The following is a 21,224-nucleotide window of genomic DNA, read 5'->3' on the forward strand; positions in this document are numbered from 1 at the left end:
GGTTGGTTTCTCTTGAGTCCTCTTTCCTTGTCTTGCCATCCTCTCTCTGTGTCCTCACATGACTTTTTCTCTGTGCATTCACATTCCTGGTATATTTTTTTTCTTCTTACAAGGACACTAATCCTATTTGAATAAGGCCCCACTGTCTAGCCTCCAGAACAGAGAAAAATAAATTGCTACTGTTTATATATTATCTTGTCTAAAGTATTTTGTTATAGTATTCCAAGTGGACTAAGACACTTTTGTGAAGGCCCAGTCTTCAAGTATAATTACTTGTGGGTTAGGGCTTCAACCTGTAAATTTTGGAGAGCTAGGATAATTCAGTCCATAACATTTTCCAGTGTCCCATTTGGCAAAGCAGGATACATGGCCAAGCCCAGAGTCAACTTGGAAGGTAGAACAGTATACTGGGGGCAGGAAGACTAGAGATGTGGTGCAATAGGTTTCCATCAATATTGTGCCAATCGGAGAAAGATGTATTTACAACTCAGAGAAACAGCTGCTTTCTGACAATCATTTTATTTATTTATTTTTTACATACTTGCTCTTGTGGTCTCCTTTTCTGCAATGTCAGTCAGCATGGCATATCTTATTTATCTTTGTAATTGCTTCACAGGGTAGATAGTAACCTACTACTCAGAGGTCAGAAATGTCCTATCAAGCAATTTATTTAAAGAGGGGAGCAATGAGGAAGTTAATAGATTTTTAAAGCAAATTAAAACTCTCTTGTTGCCATTACAGTGTGAGAGATTAAATAAGCACCTCTTCATATTTCACTCACAGAAATTATCCTAAATGATTTGGTCAAATTTTAAATTTGTGGAAAAGTGCAATTCAATTTCCTGGCCAAAGACTACCAGGAACACATCTGTATTTGAGCAAGGTGGGTTTATTATTTATTGCAGTGAAGGAGAATGGACGTCACAATGAACCACTGGAGTATTTTAGTCAGGATGTTATATGAGAGTTACTTCAGCCTGGGCAACAGAGTGATATCCCATCTCTACCAGAAATAAAAAATTAGCTAGACATGATGGCATGCACCTGGGGGCCCAGCTACTCAGGTGGCTGAGGTAGGAGAATCAATTGGACCCAGGTTGTCAAGGCTGTAGTGAACCATGTTTGTGCCACTGCACTCCAGCGTGGGCAACAGAGCATGACCCTGTCAAAAAAAGAAAAAAAGAAAAGAAAAGAGAAAAGAAAATAAAGAGAAAGGAAAAAAAAGAAAAGAAAAGAAAAAGTTACTACTGGATTTTGGCTTTGGTTTGGTGATTTGGGGAAGGGCCCAAGGAATTGAGAGTTTGCTATAGATTGGGTGTTGTCCAAAAATGGGTAACATGGGAATGAGGACTCCTCTCTGTACTTAATGTACCTAATCATCAGGTACTAAACAGATCATATCTTTAAACTTGGGATTGATAAAGCATTCCTATTAGCTGGGAATGGGGAATGTTTGGGATTTTGCACTTGAACAATGTTCGTATTTTCTGTGTTCAAACATCATTACAAGGTGGTCTTGTTTTGCGTTGATCTATCATAGTCAGAGAGTGGTCTTGTCTGGTGTTAATGTTCTATGAAACTTCAGGTTCAATAGGAGAGCACCAAGGCTAGCTGTCTGTATGTCAGGGGATGCGTTTTCTTTCTAGCTCATGTTATTTCATTCTAGATCAGTTGGGAACATAATACTTAATACAAACTGCTGTTTCAATATGTTCCAAGTAAATCTTTCCTATGACAAATAAGAAACTATTTGGAGTTTGTCTGCATTAGTTCCATGTTTTATTCTTTTGATTTCCTGGCTTTGACACCGAGTGAGTTTCATAAAATCCATAGAGGAAATTCGTTCCAGGTTTGCACAGTCTGGATGGAGTACTTCTCCTTATTTTCGAGGAGTATATTTGGAGATTCATATGTTGTGTGGTGCTGCTCCTAGGCAAAATTAGAGCAAATCAAGGCTTTTTTGTTGTGGTGGTGTTGCAACATTCCCTGTTACCTTTCTCTGGTATCATTCTGTGAGCACTCACTTCTGTCACTCCAGGTAGTCAGAATCTAGACTCTGCCTCTGAAGCACCACCCTCAGCCTGTCCTTTTGAGCTGAGTGCTTTGGGCCTTTCCTCCTTAATTAACCATCAGGATATACTTGCCCTGCTCCATTTCCTCAGTTCCCACAGCTACATCAAAAATTTGGCTAACAAATCCTTGTTAATGCTTTATTACTTTTTTAACACTTCATGACAAATCCGGTTTTATTGTGGCTTCCTGGAAAAAAATCTTTTGACTTCAAAATATGAAGCCTTTCTGGACTGGAAGTATATGAGTTATTTGGGTCAGACAGATCACTTTTCTCCCCCTCAAATTTCCCAAACAAAGCTGGTGGCTTTCTATCCTGTTTGTTCTAGTTGCTGACTATTCTTTTTATACAAATCAGAGTAAGAGGATTTGCTTATTAATGTTCTGCCAGGCCTTGAACAATGAAACTAGCATCTTCATTCTGGGAAGGGTTTAAAGGACACTTTGTACTTTGGAATACCAGTTTCTTATAGGGGATGAAAGAAAGTATCTTTCATTATTTCATTACTTATTTTCAAACAATAATCTTTCTCTCTGTCTAAACCATATTTTTTTATTTGAGATACAGGATTATTCTGATTTTAGTAATAAGTCCAAATAGTTACTTAACTTAGCAGATGGTTACTATCATTTTCTTCAACAACAACAACAAAAAGATCTCTCTTATCAAAAAGAAAATGCTCTGTGGAGAGGATTCAAAGAAAAAAATCATAATATTTATAGGATGATTAATTATTTTTATCAATTTGCCTTGACATCAAAGAGGATTTCACACATCCGGAGAATACCACAAGGCCTCCCTAATTGTTAGATTTCTCTCCAGAGATTAAAAAGTTTAAATAGTTTCACTACTGAGCAGTTTATTTAACATGTGTGCTAGAATGATTTCCAGTGATTATTGGAAGTTATCTCTTTGCAACATTAATTGCAGAAAAAGGCTTTCAACTGCTAATGCAGCAAAACACATCAGGTGGTTCCCATCATTTGGAGTATATACTCTACTTGAGGGATGATGAATGGGCAGGTAACTATCAAAGAATATATTAAAAATGCATATAATTCCTGACATTTCTAGGGAAGAAAGATGGCTTTACCATGGTTTTTATAAGAAGATTAAATAAATAAAAATGGGGACTTTAGGAGAGACTATTACTCAAATTTGACTTTCAAAATATTAATGCAGAAAATTTGGGCGATACTACTTAATGGTACAAAAATATAAACTTTATAATACATTCAAGGAAAGAATAACGCTCAGAACTAACCTCCTAGACAAATGTAGGATGTCATGTAAAAATATGCACCAAATTCAGGATTGCCTATATTCAGGAAAATCTAGCTGTTAGAAGTAAATGGCAGAGATAATTTTTATCACAACTTTTGGAGGAATTAACTACACTATGATCTTAGTTGGACTAACCTCAAAGGCTATAATGATTTCTAATACAAAATTCTCCAGGCCAAACTACAACCAAACTCCAGCTAATATGGTTGGTTACCTGCTAGGGTTCTCCAGAGAAAAATAACAAATAGAATATATAGGAAGAGATTTATTATGAGAATTGGCTCACATAATTATGGAAGATGAGAAGTCTCATGATCTGCAAGTTGGAGACCCAGAAGAGCTGGTGGTATAATTTAGTCTAAGTTTGAAAATCCAAGAATCTGGTAAACCAGTGGTGTAAATCCCAGTCAAAGAACAAGTAAAGACTGACGTTCCAGCTAAAGCAGGAAGACAAGAAGCAAAAAGAGGTGAATTCATTTTTCCTTTACCTTTAGTTCTATTCAAGCCCTCAAGGAATTGAATGATGCCCAAACGCATTAGGGAGGACAACCTACTTTACTGAATCCATTGATTCAAATACTAGTCACACCTGGAAACTCCTTCACATATAAATTCAGAAATATTGTTTAAACTGGACACCCCTTGTTCAGTTAAGTTGACACAAAGAATTAACCATCATATTACCTTTTTTAAAACAGGAATATTATTAATAAAACGATTTACTCCAACAAATTAATTTTCTCATGAAATCCACTCTATTAAATTAAAGTTTATGAAGATTTACACTTTAAAGAAAATTTTCCTTTTCTTTAAATAGATAAAATTATGCAACACTTTTACGTTGTTATGCGACATTTATTTATGCAATAAACTGCATCCTCTGATTAATGAGTATGTCAAACATATTGTTACTTCACTTCTGGAATTCTAGTCTGAGGCACGAGGTTATACTAATTTAACCTCAGAAACATATCCACTTTTGATAAAAGATTCCATTTAGAAAAATGCCCCATATTCATTGAAGTCAACTGGTAAGAAATATAGGTCATCAAATTGGAAAATACAGATTTTGTTAAAAACTGCTGCATTATAAAATAATCTACATATTTCATTATGTATTATGAATTCTATCATTAAATTAAATTAGACTTCCAGAATGCTGCAATTTTGAATAGGAAGCTGCAGAAATGTGCCTTCATCTAAACATTTTATTGATAGTGCATAGAGTTTTAGTGTCTTTGTGCTTCTTTTTTGTGTGGGCTTCTAGATGGTTCAAACCAAGTCCGTACATATATATATATGAATCTGGGGAACCAGTGGTGTAAATCCCAGTCTGAAGAGACAGGTAAAGGTTATCATATACGTGTGTGTGTGTGTATATATATGTGTGTATATATATAATATATTCATATGTGTGTGTGTATACATATGTGTGTATATATATAATATATTCATTTTTTTAGCTTTGAGAAGTGGAAGTTTTTAAGTATGTGAAACACACACCAGCGCTGTCAAGCTATGTAGGCTCCCAAAGAAGATTACAGCACCTAGAGGGTCTATAAATGAAGGTATTTTAGTAGTTTTGATTGTTTAGTACTTTCAGCAGCTGTAACAAATACTCAGATAACAGTGGATTTCAAAATCTAGAATTTATTTCTCACTCATGTATAGTTTAAGCATAAGAAGTCCAGAACTTGAACTATGATTATACAAGAATCCAGAGTCTTTCTATCTTGTTGCTTTACTTCTACCTTGTGTATTGCCAAAGGTGTGCAATTAAACTGAGTCTTTGAGAAAAAATTACTGATTTGTATTATTTGCTGATTTTTGTGGCATAAATACTCCAACAATAGCCAATTTTAGGGTGCCAGTGGTTAAAATCCTGGATTGCAAAATTCCAGCTCTGGCATATCAGTGTGAATTTATAGTCATAATTATAAGAGGGACAATAATGACTGAAATGAAGCAAGTTTATATGAATAAGTTAATATAAGATAGTTGTTAATTTGAAATGATTTTTCCATTTCAAGTAACAAAGAAATGAATAATAACCAAAGTGCCTAATTAATAACAAGCAAAGAACACTGCAGTGCTAAGTTAAAACAATGACAGAATGATAAGTGTTCCAGAAGTTAAATATGATCTGTGTGTACTAATTATCATTATATGTTTTTCTGAAGGTTCTCTGATTGACATTTTAAAAGATTTATTAAAAATTACATTACAGTGGAATGGTTTAAGAAAACAAATTGAACATTGAGACGTCTTTCCCATTCCCCAACTGTCTATTACTGAAAACAAATCAACAATGACAGTTTGAGAATTTTATATTCCTAAGAGTTCAGATAGAAGACTAAGATATCTATGAGAGGTTGTTTATAATCATAGTTGAACAACAGGACTGGGTTTATTTTAAAAAAATGAAAGTCCATGACAATCAGTACATTTCATATAAGATTCTAGAGTTTGCATTAAAAGTACATTTTTATTCCCAGATTACATTATTCAGACCCACAAATCAAAATATCACCTCTGTGCTAATCAGTGATACTGCCTACAATGTGCTACACCACCCACCTTCATCAAAACACCACCTATTAGACCTCCTCACATTCTGAAAGCCATTAAACTATAACCTGAAAGAATGGTTACATTGACCTTCTTTCTTTTGTCTCATGATTCTCAATCACATCAGATGTTAATTTATATCTTGCAATTCTTCTGTTATTTTAAGGGGAAAATTCCAAAAAGAGTATATTTTATATTTTTTTTACTTTCTCTTGTTGAATAAATTAAAAATAAAACTCTTCCTCCCAATGTAAAGAATTGACACTAGAATAACTTTCATGTATGTAAATCTGTTTTTCTTATATGTATGATTTTCTACACTTTTAGTTATTTTGTCATTCAATTATTTTTTTTTTTTTTTTTTTTTTTTTTTGAGGTGGAGTCTCGCTCTGTCACCCAGGCTGGAGTGCAGTGGCGTGATCTCTGCTCACTGCAACCTCCGCCTCCCGAGTTCAGGCCATTCTCCTGCCTCGGCCTCCCGAGTAGCTGGAACTACAGCGCCTGCCACCACACCCGGCTAATTTTTTGAATTTTTTTAGTAGAGACGGGATTTCACGGTGTTAGCCAGGATGGTCTCGATCTCCTGACCTCGTGATCCACCCGCCTCAGCCTCCCAAAGTGCTGGGATTACAGGCGTGAGTCACCACGCCCGGCCATTCTATTATTTTTCTATTCTGAGACTCTGAGTCACTAAAGGCTTAGGACTGATATTCTCGGTTTTAAAAATCACTATCAAAGTTTCATTATTATTATTATTATTTGCCTGATACAGCTACTCATCCCCCTGTCTATGTAATACTTATTTTTGTGTGTGTTTTTAATAGGGTTGATCTTTTTAAAGACCACTGGACATAGACTCAGATATGAGTTCATGTCTGGTCTTTTCTGTAATCTTGGCCTAATCAGCTGATCTCTCTGATCTCAGTTTCTCCATTTGCAAAGTGGGGATACAAATACCTGCCTTAGTGATTTATAGTGATTTGGAGGGCTTACTTTAAGAATGAACTATTTTATTTTGAAACATCATTTTATTTGGTATTCTGTTCAAAATGGTGACTGGAATTGAGATTATATTAAAAATCTCTGATCTTTCTCATCACATTTTGGAACACATGAAAATAAATTATCTCACCATACAATTTTTTAAAATCCCTTAATTGCAGTATGTTAAAGACATTGGAACTAGAATATATATTCTCGGAAATATTATCCTAGGGGGCAATACTCTAACAATAACAACAACAATAGATAATATTTATCGAACAGACATTACATGAAAATCACTGTTTTAAGTGCTTTATAAGTATTAACTCACTTAATCCTCACAAAAAACCTACGGAGAAAATATTAAATGATAAAACAGGAATATAAGTTGAATGTTTAAGACAGATACTGCCAGTGCTATCTGTTCAAATTCAGCCCACATTTAATGCCAGAAGGCAAAATTTTCTCCAACATATGTTTATTTCATCTCTTTGTCCTTTTTTTTTTCGAGATGGAATCTCACTCTGTCACCCAGGCTGGAGTGCAGTGTCGTGATCTCGGCTCACCACAACCTCCGCCTCCCAGGTTCAAGCTATTCTCTGCACTCAGTATCCCGAGTAGCTGGGATTACAGGGGAGTGCCACTAGGCCCAGCTATTTTTTTTTTTTTTCTTTTTCTTTTTTTATGTATTTTTAGTAGAGACGGGGTTTCACTATTTTGGTCAAGCTGGTCTCAAACTCCTGACCTCATGATTCATCTGCCTTGGCCTCCCAAAGTGTTAAGATTACAGGCGTGAACCACTGCAACTGGCCCTCTTTGTCCTTTTAACACTTATTAAGAATCCTATTAATGTCAGACTCATTGGCTTTATTTCTCTGTGACTTTATTTCTCTGTGACTGTTAACATTTTGGTGTGTTAACTGAAAACTCTTATTGTGTAACTTGGAAACTTCCAGTTTAAAATTGTTTTTGCTTAAATTCTCTCATAAAATATTACTTGGGCTATACAATTTTCACTTTTATTATTATTTGCCTGCTATAGCTTTCCTCCACACCAATTTTCTATGTAGTATTTATTTTAAGTGTGTGTCTGATAAAGGGTGTAAAAGGATTTTTTTTTCATAAGTCAATCCAAGAATCTCTGTTTTAGTGGATCATACAATCCACTTACATTTGTTGTAATTACTAAGTTTTATTTTCCAATTTGTTTGTGTTTTCTTTTAACCAGGCATTTGTCATCTGTCCTTTCATAACTTCTATTTGCTCACTTTGTTTTTCTATTTTATTTTCAGTCATTTTAACCATTATATGCAAATAACTTCTTATATTTGAATTTATTCTGCTAGTTTGTACTGCTTCCTGTAGTTAGCAGTTTTTAAAAATTTGAAACCATTTCTTATTCAAATATTTCCTTATCTCATTCTTCATCTTCTCTTCTTTATGAAATCCAAGTACCCATTGGTTGACTCTTTCACTATGACTCATATATCTTTATACACTTTTCTTTATATTCCATTCTTTATGCTTCAGATTGCATTTATTTTCTGAGATACCTTCCAGTTTACTGCTTCTCTCTTCAGATTTGTCTAATCTTTTATATTAAACATTACTGAGCTCTTAATTTCAGATATTCTTCAATTCTAGAATTACCATTTGATTCTTTCTTATAGTTTCTAGTTCTTGGCTGAAATTGTTTGTTTTGTCATTTAATGCTTATGTATATTAACCTCCATTATTTTAAAAATTATTTACTCCAAATTCCAATGTATGGATCTCCAGTGGATCTATTAGCTGATTTTTCTCTTCATTTTATTTTCAGTTAATTCTTTCCTTTTATTTACATTTATTTATTTTTCCTGCTGCCTGTTTTTTATTGAGTGTTATTGTATGTAAAAAATGTTAGATGTGATTTTATGTTTTTAGATCACATTATCTTTCTCCAGAGAGGATTTTTCTTTTGACTCTTGTAGGCAGTTAAGTTGTAGCTGCTTCAGATTAATCCAATTATACTTTTAACTGATTCAAAGGTGGTCTTCAGTCTGTATTAGTTTATTTCCAGCTCATATTTATTTCTAGGGTGTATCCTTTGGAGATACAAACTAAGTATTCAGGGTCTATAGTAAAACCCCTCTTTCTTGGATGGTTCTGAGATACAATTTTTGTGTTTAGCATTGAGAGACTGCCAAAAGCATTTTTCCCACCAGCTTCTTAGCCTCTCAGCTGTGCTTTCTGTTTTCCTCTTAACCTTCTCTAGAGATATTGCTCTAGAAAGTAACAATGCCTCTATGGGAACATTTAATCCTCCTCATCTCAACCTCAAAACTTCTGCTGTCCATTAATCCTCTGAGACAGTCTATGCTTTTTGAGAGGGGGAAGGGCAAGGAATTTCAGCCACTGTTCCCTCATTATCCTGGACTGTATACAACCTTCAAGCTCCATTGATCCTTATGTTTCTCTAAGCCTTTCTATTCTGCTGGTCAGGATTCATGGTGTAAATGGTAGCTGTTTATCAGACTGCTATTTTGGAGTAATTTAGGATCTAGGCTACAGTTTTCTCATTCTCTAGATCTTCCAATCCTAAAAGGGAAAGACCTATGCATAAGGGTTTCTAGTTTCCCAATTAACTCCCAGAGCTTAGCCTGGAGGTTAGGTCATTGGGCCTCTTCTCAGATACTGACCAGGGCCTAAAATCCAGTCATCTTCTTTCTAAGTTTCCCTTCTTTGCTTTTTTGTTCAAATCTTACCAGTTAGAGACAGGAAACAACTCTTGTCTACGTACTTATTCTTTCCACTTTATGGATTACAAGTCTGAACATGCTTTCACTCTTCATATTTAAAATCAAGCTTTTGAAATAACTAAAAATATACAAACAACAGTTTTCTCTCTCAAACATCTGCTCTTTTAATTTTAACCCAGAGTTCTCAAAATTATAGTCTCTACTACAGTTTTATAAAAGTCAACTTAAATGTAAGTAATTTGACATTTACTTTTTATCTTAAAGTAAGATAAAAGGCGGCACACATAAAAATCTTTGTTGAAGTTTGGATGATTAGAAGAGTTAAGACTAAGAGTAATCTTCCACTAAATAGAGTGCTAACTCTGTAGTGTCCTGAAACAAATGATATAGCTATAGTGACAATAATAATGTCAGTCATTTATTGGGCGCATGCTGTGTTTCTTAAATGCCCACAATGTTTTTTGAATCTGTATGATTTCCTCAATAACTTTGTGAATTTAGGATAATTACAAGTGAAAAAACTAAATGCTTTTAGAGGACAAGTAACTTGCCCAACTCACTAGTAAGTGGTAGCTGTGGAATTTAAGCCAAGGTTTGTCTGACTCCAAAGCTGTGTGTATTTGTTCTCTATGCTATGCATAAATTTTTAGCTATTAATAATTATAATTTACTTTATTCCTATCAATATGATAGTGATAGTATGGAGTATCACCTGGGAAAACCAACTCAATTTATAAAATACTTATATTCAAGTGAAATTTTATATTACACTTGAGAAAGTGTTTTATAAGCTGTTGTAATATTTTATTTTATCTATGTATACCTACTTTATTTTCTAGATTGTAAGTTTCAGGAGACAGGAATTTTCTTTTTTCTTTTATGTCTCTTAATATATTTATTATGCTAAATCCCAAACAAATTTTTGATCATTATTGACTTGTGTTTTTGTTCTAAATAAATTAGATTATGTTTGTTAATTAATTATTTTGTAGTTTTATTATTCTGTAGACTATTTTGGTGTTTGATGTTTTTTAAATTAACCTTTTCATTTAACAAATGCAAACCTAGAGTAAAGTTGGAATATAATTACAAGGGATTCCACATACCCTTCACTTAGATTCATTTGTTGGTAACATTTTGCCACATTCACTTTATATTGCTCAAGACATATTGATGTGGACATTCTTATTATTATTTTCTTTTTTTCTTGCATAATCCATGTGAGAGTAAGCTGCAAAAGATCATGACCTTCACTACAAACACTTCAGTGTGCATGTCTAAGAAGAAGCATATTCTTTTGTATAATCACAGTAGAATTATCAAATTCAGAAATTTTCCTTTAACAGATACTATCTATTATCTGACTTATATCCAAATTTCAACTTTTTTATCCAAATTACTGTCTTTTATTCCACATTATTTCCTGATTCAGGATCATCGATTGCATTTGTCATTTTTTTAAAATTGCCTTTATTTTGAAATAGTTCTTCAGAATTTTACTGATTTTTATGACATTGACAGTTTTGAAGAGGCCCCTTCATTCTGTGGTTGTATCTAACTCCTTGCACCAGAAAATATATTGTCCAGGTACTTAGCGATGACTAATATTCTTTTAAAAGGAAAATAAGGGCTTTTAGAAAATATAACCACAGGTAAAATATAACTGCAGATAACACTAAGAGTTAAAGGGAATAATGTCAGACAACAAGGGAAAAGTTTACAAAGTTTTTTTTTTTTTTCTTCACAATTTTACCCAGAACCAGCTCTGATAGTTACCATGGCCATAAGTTGAAATGAGAGTACCATTTTTTTCCTATTCTTACTGCAGACCAGAGTAATGAGATTTACCTCCAAACAATGAATGATCAAAGAGGCTTTTACCTACTGTTCTTTCAGGACGCAAGTTTATCTCACGGTAAGCTAGTATAGAAATATAAATATCAAACTATAAATTCTGGAACTAAATTTGAATGTCAGAGTGGTAAGGGAAGGAAACTGGACTCAGACAGATCTAGAGATAATAACAATAATAGTATAGCAATAACAGCTATTTTTGAGCAATAAATATTTATGATCACTGTGCTAGCATTACCTTATATCCTTAGAATAACTCAAAGTAGGTTTTATAACACCTGATTATCAGCCAAGGAACAGGTTTAGAGAGATTAAGTCAATTATCCAGCATCACAGCATCAGTCATTCAGGTAGTAAGGAAGAGAATCAGGATTATATCATAGGCCTGTCTTAGTCCTAAAGAGTACTCATTAATTACTACTAGGTTAACACTGCCTCTCAAATGCAGACTCCACCAATGTTATTTTTTATGCCTTTAAGCCTCAATTTTCTCATTTTTAAAATGTTGATAACAGTCTTCACAGAGTGAAAGAATTGTGTGCAAACTGACTGACTCACAATAGCTATAAAACATATCCTTTCTCTTTCTAGTCAGATTCTAGACTTTCAGTTGTCAGTATATTGTTAGATAATTTTAACAGTTAAATATACATAACTATAATGCATGTTTAGATATTAGAAATAATAGTTTGAAAAAATTCCCAGGATAAAATCTCTATAACTTATCAGAGGAAGGAATAGGAATATGTATTCAGTCATTCATATTACCTAATTTTACCCAGATCTCTTTTTATTGCCACATCCTCAAAATAATAATTTGACATTCCCTTGAACTTTCTTTTTTTTTCAGTCATGTATTTTTAGGTTTTTGAATTAACAGGAAAAAAAAAAAAAATTAGCACTGTTCTCTTTTCTCCACAGCCTTCATTTGTTTCATTTCCTCTTCTGTCACCTATCTCCTAGGCAACAAAGCAAACAAAGGAAAACCTTTTATTACCAAAAAATTAAAATAAAGAATCAGATAAAAATTGAAGAATTGATAAGAATTGTCTGTTGAGGCTTATGTAACTGAAAAGAAAAGCAAATACTTGTTTTTTTAACTTCTTTCATTAACACAGTAGCTGCCTCTCTAGGAACCGTCAGTGTGAAGCTGGCCCCAGAGGCCTCACTAGTGAGGGTTTGACAATCTGCAATTAATGTTTGATCTCAAGCTTCTCTCCATTACACGTGTCATTATTTTTCTTTTCTTTACATGAAACTATATGTCCTGTCAGGATAAAATTACTTTACGTGTTCAAAGTAAACAAATCTGTTCATTTTAGTAAAACATCCCTCAGAAGTTTCTTCCAGGAAAACCCTAAACCAGACAAAAACTTTACAAGATTTTTTAGGTTATGGTTTCAATATATCTGCAAGTGATTTATTTTTCATAGTTCTTGAAATTTTGCTTGAAAATTATTTGCTTTTAATTCAAGAAATCTCTGTTATAATTCTCATTTAAAGAAAAAAGTGTGCCAGTGAAATGTGTTAAGTAAAATAATAGTTCTGAACGAAACCAATAGCCAAACATCTACAGTGGATTTAGTGTGTAAAGGGTGGTTATGAGGCTTGGGTTGTGTGGCCAGGGTGAAGCAGGATATTTCCCTGAACACTTCACTGGCGGGAACTAGAATGCATGGGTACTTGAACTAGCCAGGCAATTCGGCACTGGCAGGGATGAACTCTACTCACTCAGACCTGCTGTGCTCCACCCCTCATGGGAAGGGGAGCACACAGGTGTTTGGGTACCAGAGCTGGGGCGAGTGCTTTTGGGTGCCAGCAAGGGCAAACTCTGTACCAGCCCCGTGGCAGCATCTGGAGGTGGGGGTGCCCGTGACCCCTCAAGCCCTGGAAGTGTTACAGTACTGTTTTAGGTCTGCTGTCCATGGATGGCTTAAGTGTTAACAGCTCAGTGGCGGGTCAGTGTGACAGCCTTTTGCACCTGCATTCATGGCACCCAAGTTCTTGTCCAGCATCCAGCAAGAATAAGGTTGCACAAATAAATTGGAGATGGTAAATATGGGGGATTTTATTTCCAATGAAAGTGGCTCTCAGCAGGAAGGGGAGCTGAAAAGGGGATGGAGTGGGGAGGTAATCTTCCCTTGAAGTCTGGCCATCCCCAGCTAGAATCCTTTCTGAAGCTACGCCGTCAAGCTGTCCCCCTGAAGTCAAGCCACTTCTCTCCAACATACAGCTATAGTCTCTGAGGTCCAGCTGCTTCTCCTCTCTCTGCTAGCTGAACCTGGGATTTTTAGTGGGGCAGAAGATGAGGGCAAGGTGGGCCGTGGATGGTTTTGGAAAAAGCAACATTCGAGTGCAAAAACAAGGATGTAATTTCTCACTTTGGGCCATGGTATCAGGTTTCTCAGCTTGAGGGTGGGGCCATCACCAGGGACCTGCCCTCTTCTGGCCAGAATTTCCCTGACTCCTGTCCCTATCATTTCCTCACGCTGAAAAGGCTCATCTAACTGCTATTAGAATGTGAATGGTGGCCTGGCATGGTGGCTTAAGCCTGTAATCTCAGCACTTTGGGAGGCCAAGGCAGGCGGATCCCCTGAGGTCAGGAGTTTGAGACCAGCGTGGCCAACATCATGAAACCACGTTTCTACCAAAAATACAAAAATTAGCCAGGCATGGTGGGACATGCCTGTAATCCTAGCTTCTCAGGAGGCTGAGGCAGTAGAATCACTTGAACTAGGGAGGCGGAGGTTGCATTGAGCCGAAATCGCACCACTCCACTCCAGCCTGGGTGGCAGAATGAGACTTTGTCTCACCAAAAAAAAAAAAAAAAAAAAAGATTATGAATGATGACTGGTCTTAGCTACTTCCTGCTGAAAAGGGGTGTTGTTTTGAGGAAAACCAGTAGTTGGATTCCTCCCAAAGATTTGCCAAAGAGTCCCTGGAAAAAGGGAGCCATTGTCTGAGGCTCTGGTTGCCTGACCATTTGGAGTTTGATGGCCTCTAGGTGAGAAAAAAAAACAAGTTTATCAGGGTTAAGTATGCATGGATCAAATATGTGTATTTTACAAAGAGGAGTTTAAAAAAGAGTATTTCATGCCAAAGGTTACTCAAATAAGAAGTGAAATCTTGTAATCATCCTAAAAACAACATTGTACCCCTGTGTTATAGAACAGAATGAAGTAAGGGCAGCAAGACTCTAAAGAGGATATCAATGAAAGGTTAATTAATAACACTAATTAAATAATAAGTAAAGTTTCATTATTAACACTAATCTTTTGTGACTTTTAGCTTCATGTCTTCAGTGTCCTTACATCGGTACTTTGGGTGCTCTTCAGGGTTGACGGAGGTAACTCCATTGGCTTCCCAGGCCTTTACTCAGGTATAATGAGTATATTAATCTATTCCAGTGACCCTCACTGCTGTAGGAGTAGAAAGAAGTACAGTATAGGGTCCCTGCCAATCTGGGTTCACAGAAGGAGAAAGGGAAGGAAGTAAACTTACCAGTACTAGGTCTCCTGGGTTGAATAGAGGTGCCTCTAGTTGATGGGGTTGGACCTTCGATAGTTGTTTCAGTTCCTGTTGGAAATGGGCCAAAGAAGTTATATGTTCAATCAAATCAGAGGTTTCTTGGTCAGCAAGAAATAATTGGTGAGAAAAGCCTGTCCATACATCATTTCAAAGGAACTTAAACCTGGCTTTGAAGCAGTGTTTCTAATATGTAGTAGGGATATGGGAGAAGGGTTGTCCAGGGGAGATGAGTCACCCAAGACAGTTTCCTGAGGTGCCTTTTGATAATACTATTTGTCTTTTCTACCTTTCCTGAAGACTGTGGTCTCCAAGCACAATGAAAGTGGTACCATATGTCTAGTGCCTTTGAGATCCCCTGCGTGACAACCATCTTGAATGAGGGGCCATTATCACCCTGCAGGTACTTAAGGAGTCCACAGTGAGGAATTATCTCATTAGTACTTTTATCACCTCAGAGGCTTTCTCTGTCTAATGTGGAAATGATTCTACCTAGTTAGTGAAGGTATCTATCCATACTAGAAGGTACTGGCCCCCTTGCCTTTGGCATATGGGTGAAATCCATTGGCCAGTCTTCCCCCAGCTAACCTCCTGTTCTCTGGGTTCCTGGAGAAAGAAGACATCGGTTGAGGGGATTGTTTTTAAGGCAGGTCTCTCAAACATTAACAACCCGTTTAACCATTTGTATAACATTTTTACCTAATATAACAGTCTCTAGGTCAATTGATAGGTTTTATCCTTACCTAGGCGGAAGACCTGGTGAAGGCTTTTAAGAACTTTCTATTAGTTGGTAGTCAGTAGATGAAGCTTGCCGTTCTCTGATTGTAGCCATCCTGAGGACTGAAAGATGTATCCTCAAAAGGTGGCCCATTCTATTTCTACAGGAGAATATTGAGGTTTTATTTCTCTAATGGTCCCATCCAGATCAGTGTAGCTTCAAGTAGATGAGAAATCTAGGGCTCTCTCACTGCTGATTTAGCTGCTTGGTCTGCCAACCTATTTCCTTTGGCTATTTCATCCATCCCTCTTTGATGACTTTTACAATGTATTACTGCCACTTCCTGTGGGAGGAAAACTGAGGATAATAGTGTATTAATTTCCTGATGGTATTTAATGGGAGACCTGTCAGCTGTGAGGAAGTTTCTCTCTTTCCAGATATTGGCATGGCATGGAGAACTAGGAAAGCATACTTAGAGTCAGTATAAATGTTAACTGCTTTTCTTGTGCTTAATTTGAGTGCCTTCTGATGGCAATTAGTTTGACTAGTTGAGCACTTGCGCCCGAAGAGAGACAAACCCCTGCTCTCAACAGTATCATTTAGAGTAACTATTGCATACATTGCTTGATGGATCCCTTGTTCTACAAAATAACTTTCATCTGTGAAGAGAATCCAGTCTGGGCTCTCTAAGGGGGTTTCCTTGAGGTCCTCTCTGGCTGCATAGGTTTGTACTACTCTCTGTTCACAGTCATGTTCAGGCTCCCCAGTTACCTCTGGGAGGAAGGTGGCTGGATTTAGGGAGAGATGGGTTCTTAATTGAACTGCAGATCCCTCTAATAGCAGAGCTTGATACCTGAGGAAGTGGCTCTCTCTTAGCCAGAGACTCGCCATAGAAGACAGCAGTCCTGCCACATTATACAGTGTGTAAACAGTTAAGTTATTCTCCATGGTTAACTTAGTAGCCTCTGGTACCAGCAAGGCTACTGCTGCAAATGCTTGGAGGCCAGCTGGCCATCTTTTGGCTACCTTAATTAAGCTCCTTACTTAGGTAGCCTACAGGCTGCTGGGCTGGACCCTGGGCCTGGGTTAGAACCCCTAGGGCCATTCCCTTTCTTTCTGATGCATAAAGATTAAATGTCTTCCCTATGGGAAGATTAAGGGCTGGTACCTTAAGCAATGCATATTTTAGTTGGTCAAAGGCCTTTCTGGCCTCCAGTTACCAAATTAGAGAATGAATGTTAGTCCAGTGGGTCTCCTTTATTAGGTGATACAAAGATCAAGCTATTTCACCATATCCAGGTATCTATAGTCTGCAGATTTCTGTAATGCCTAAGAACCCCCTCAGTTGCTTCAGGGTTTTGGGGGAGGGGGAAGGAGGAGATGGGCTTAATCCTTTCTGAGCACAATGCCCTGGTTCCCTCTGACAAGATTAGGCCTAGGTAATTCACTGACGTCTGACAGAGCTGAGCTTTAAATTTTGAAACTTTATATCCTCTGTTAGCCAGAAAATTAAGAAGAGTCTTACCACCCTCCTGAGAGATGTGCTCAGTTGGAGCACAGAGGTGAATGCCATCTATGTATTGTAAAACTTTAACCTGAGGCTAGAGGAACTTGCAGAGGTCTCCTGACAATGCCTGCCCAAGCAAGTTGGGGCAGTCTCAGAATCCCTGAGGTAACGCCATCCTGGTTAACGGGGTGGTTTGGTTTGGTTTGGTTTGAGAGTGATCCTCAATTGCAAACAAATACTGGGAGTCAGTGTGTAATGGTATGCAGAAGAAGCATCCTGCAGGTCCAGGACATGAACCATTTAATTACCTCAGGTATTTGACCTTGGAGGGTATACAGATTGGGAACCACCAGGTGAATTGGAACCACAATCTCATTAACAAGGCAGAGGTCTTAAACTAGTCTTCATACTCTATTGGGTTTTTGTATCCCCAATATTGGAGTATTCCAAGGGCTACTCCAGGGTTTGAGGAGGCCCTGCAACCTTGATATCAATGATGGTTTCTGGTCCCTTCCTAACTTCTGGTTTCAGGGGATATTGTTTCTGGTTAGGAAAAAAGGTCGGATCCTTAAGGTGGACCCAGACCGCTATGGCGGTTCTGGCATGGCCGATTTTCCATTGAATGGCCCAAACTTCTGGGTTAATATCTATCTCCACTAGGGGGAAACAAAGAGTTTGTCCTGGGGCCATCATGATAGAGGTCCGTATATGGGAGAGAATATCCTTGCCCAACAGAGGAGTTGGGCTTTCAGGCATAATTAGAAAGTTATGGGTAAACAAGAGGTTTCTCCAACTACAGCTAAGGTGTTGGGGAAAATATCAGGTTAAAGACCTTCCTGAGAGGCCCCTCATGGTCATGCTAAGAGAGGAGAGAAGGCCCAGATTGGACGGAACTGAGAGACCAGCCCTGGTGTCCAGAAGGAGGTCCACTTTCCTTCCTTCGATTTCCAGAACTACCTAGGGCTTCTGGGTGATAACGGTGGTCTGAACCACTGGAGCTGGGAAGAGGAGACCCGGGACTCTTCAGTCCTGCTGGGGCGTTTGGGAGATCAGCTCTGCATCCAGTGACCAGTGTTCCTGGTGACAGTCCACCTTCCAGTGGTCCCCATTGCAAATTGAACATGGTCAAGGTGGTTCCTCATGCTGCCTGGACAATCCTTTCTAACATGTCCTGGCTTACCACATCTGTAGCAGTTAACAGGGCATCTCAGGAATTCCGCTGTTTTGGGGCTTGTGTGGTTGCCATTAAAGCCTCTATCTGTTTCCTGTGTTTCTTCTTTTTCTCCTGGGCCTCCCTATCTCTATTATAAAAGACCAAGCTGGCCACTTTTAGGAGGTTCTTTAAAGTACAATCTGGTCCCAGGGCCTGTTTCTGCATCTCCCTCCTGACATCAGGGGCTTTGCCTGAGTAATGCATTTGTCCTTTAGGATTAGTTGTCCCTCAGCTGAATCAGGAGATGGAGAGGTATGCCTTATGAAGGCCTCTCCAGGAAGGCAGTGGGATTCTCACCAAATCCCTGGTCTATCATGGATAGCTTGGTATAATTGAGAGGCTTAGTTCTGGACCTACATAAGCCCTTCCTTATGCACACTTGAAAGTGTCTCCTCTTCCATTCTCTCATGTCATCATTGAGATCCTATTTAGGGTCATCCAATGATACTGCTTCACTTCTAGCTGGATAAAGTTTTACTACCTCCCTGACACTATATGTGATTCAAAGCTCATCCCCATATCTCTCTGCCACTTGCAGAGCAGCCTGCTTCTCAGCCTTAGAGTTTGATTCAAAAGTAACATAGTATCTTTCCAGGAGAGTTCGAATACTTGGGTTAAATTCTAGAAAGCCTCTGTATATCTGTCAGGGTCATCTGAAAGCTTGCCAAGATCCCCCTTAATTTGTCTTTAGTCCTGTAGAGAGAAGAGGACCTGGACCTTACTGGGGCCAAAATCACCGGGCATCTGTTGGAGGACTAAGAGTGAGACTGGGGCTTGTCTAAGGTGAGGATTTCTAGGAGGAGTCAAGCAAGAGAGAGAAACTGGATAGGAAGGATGTAGTAGTCCCAGAGGAGCAGGGCTGGAGGATCCTGGTTCCCTGCTGGAGGTGCCTGTGTGGTTCATTTCTTTAGTTCCCTGGGATTACCCTTGTAACCTCTCCTGAAATGGCAAACAGGAGGGCTGGATGAATCCTACCCTGTTGGCAAAGGTCTGGATTACCCTGCAAAGTAAAGAAAGCCTGCGCGTGTGGGGCCTCAGACCATTAGCCCTCATATTTACAGAAAAGGTCCAACTGCAGGATGGTATCGAAATGAATGATTCCTTCCTGAGGTCAAGCCAGTCCTTCCTGCAGATCATAATTTGGCCAAACCTTTGTTCAAAGGACTATGAGGTGATTTTGCTCCAGAGTCTGAGGGTCAAAGTAGTCCCAGTGATTCAGGATGCACTCCAGAGGAGTATAGACTGGGAATTGTGAAGATAGCTGGTGGCCCATTCTGAAACACAGGGAAATAGGCATCCCTTATTTCCCTTCCATCTTTCAGTGATAACCCAGAGTGTGAAGGAGAGAGAAAATGAGCGTCCCCACTTTCTTTTTTCTCTTTTTATCCCCAAGACCTGGCGATCTTAGATAGATACCTTCCGTGGGTGCCACTGAAGCCTGAACTCGTGGAAAAGAGAGGGCCTGTGCCTCCTTTCCCCCTAGTGTTGGCAGCCTTTGTGTTCCCTGGACCTTATCTATGCCATGGAAAGTGGCCTCCTTCCATGAAGCGTGGGCTTAATCAGCAGAAATTAGACCTACTCATTTACGCTGCGCCTGTTGCCTGGCTTTGGATTCCTCAGATCTGGTTTTCCTTTCCAGGGCCTCAACCTAAAATTTAGAATTGAGTTTGGAACAAAAAGATGTCTCAAGGGGAGCATGGATTTATGTAGATTAAGTTCCTGACAGGCCTTGCCAAATTTTCAGTTATTAGCTGTTGGAGTCATTCCTCTGTTGCCTCCCTATCTCAAGCAGAGTGATGAGGTAGGAAAAGAACTCTCTTGCATAGAAAAGAAAGAGGGAAAAAACAGATTAAGAGAGGTGGAAGAGCCTCTTGCTCTATGCAAATGGGTTCCTTTAATTATTGTATCCCTCCTCTGGTTTAGACCGGCTGCTTTGGCACCAGCAGGGGCAAATTCTACTACTCAATCGGATCTGCTGCACTCCACCCCTCGCAGGATGTGGAGCATCATATATATATATATATATATATATATATATATATATATTTAAAAGCATCATATGTGTGTGTGTGTGTGTGTGTATATATTTAAAGGGGTGTTTATTAAGTCTTAACTCACATGATCACAAAGTCCCACAATAGGCCGTCTGCAGGCTGAGGAGCAAGGAGAGCTAGTCTGACTTCCAAAACTGAAGAACTTGGAATCCAGTGTTCACGGGCTGGAAGCATCCAGCATAGGAGAGAGATGGAGGCTGGGACTCTAAGCCAGTCAAGGCTTTTTACGTTTTTCTGCCTCCTTTATATACTGGTTGAACTGGCAGCTGATTAGATGGTGGCTATCCAGATTAAGCATGGGTCTGTGTTTCCCAGTCCACTGACTCAAATGTTAATCTCCTTTGACAACACCCTCACAGACACACCCAAGATCAATACTCTGCATCCTTCAATCCAATCAAGTTAACACTCAGTATTAACTATCACAAGGTCACCCCTTGTCAACTTGAACCTATAGAGATCTCCTGAGATCATACCTAATCTTCAAATAATGACAATAATAAGGTCATAATTAAGCCTAACATAATACAACTGTCTTTCGTACAACTGGAAATGTACCAATTTCCAACCCAAATACTGTTACATAAGTTTAGCAATACTTAAATGCTGTTATGAAGTCAATAAATCTTATGTCACACGATAAAAGAGAAAGGAAATAAAATGAAAATGTTTTCTTCATCCGAGTATATACATGCACAAACATGTTTT

The sequence above is a fragment of the Chlorocebus sabaeus genome, chromosome 10 (genome assembly GCF_047675955.1).
Source record: "Chlorocebus sabaeus isolate Y175 chromosome 10, mChlSab1.0.hap1, whole genome shotgun sequence".
NCBI classification, from domain to species: Eukaryota; Metazoa; Chordata; class Mammalia; order Primates; family Cercopithecidae; genus Chlorocebus; species Chlorocebus sabaeus.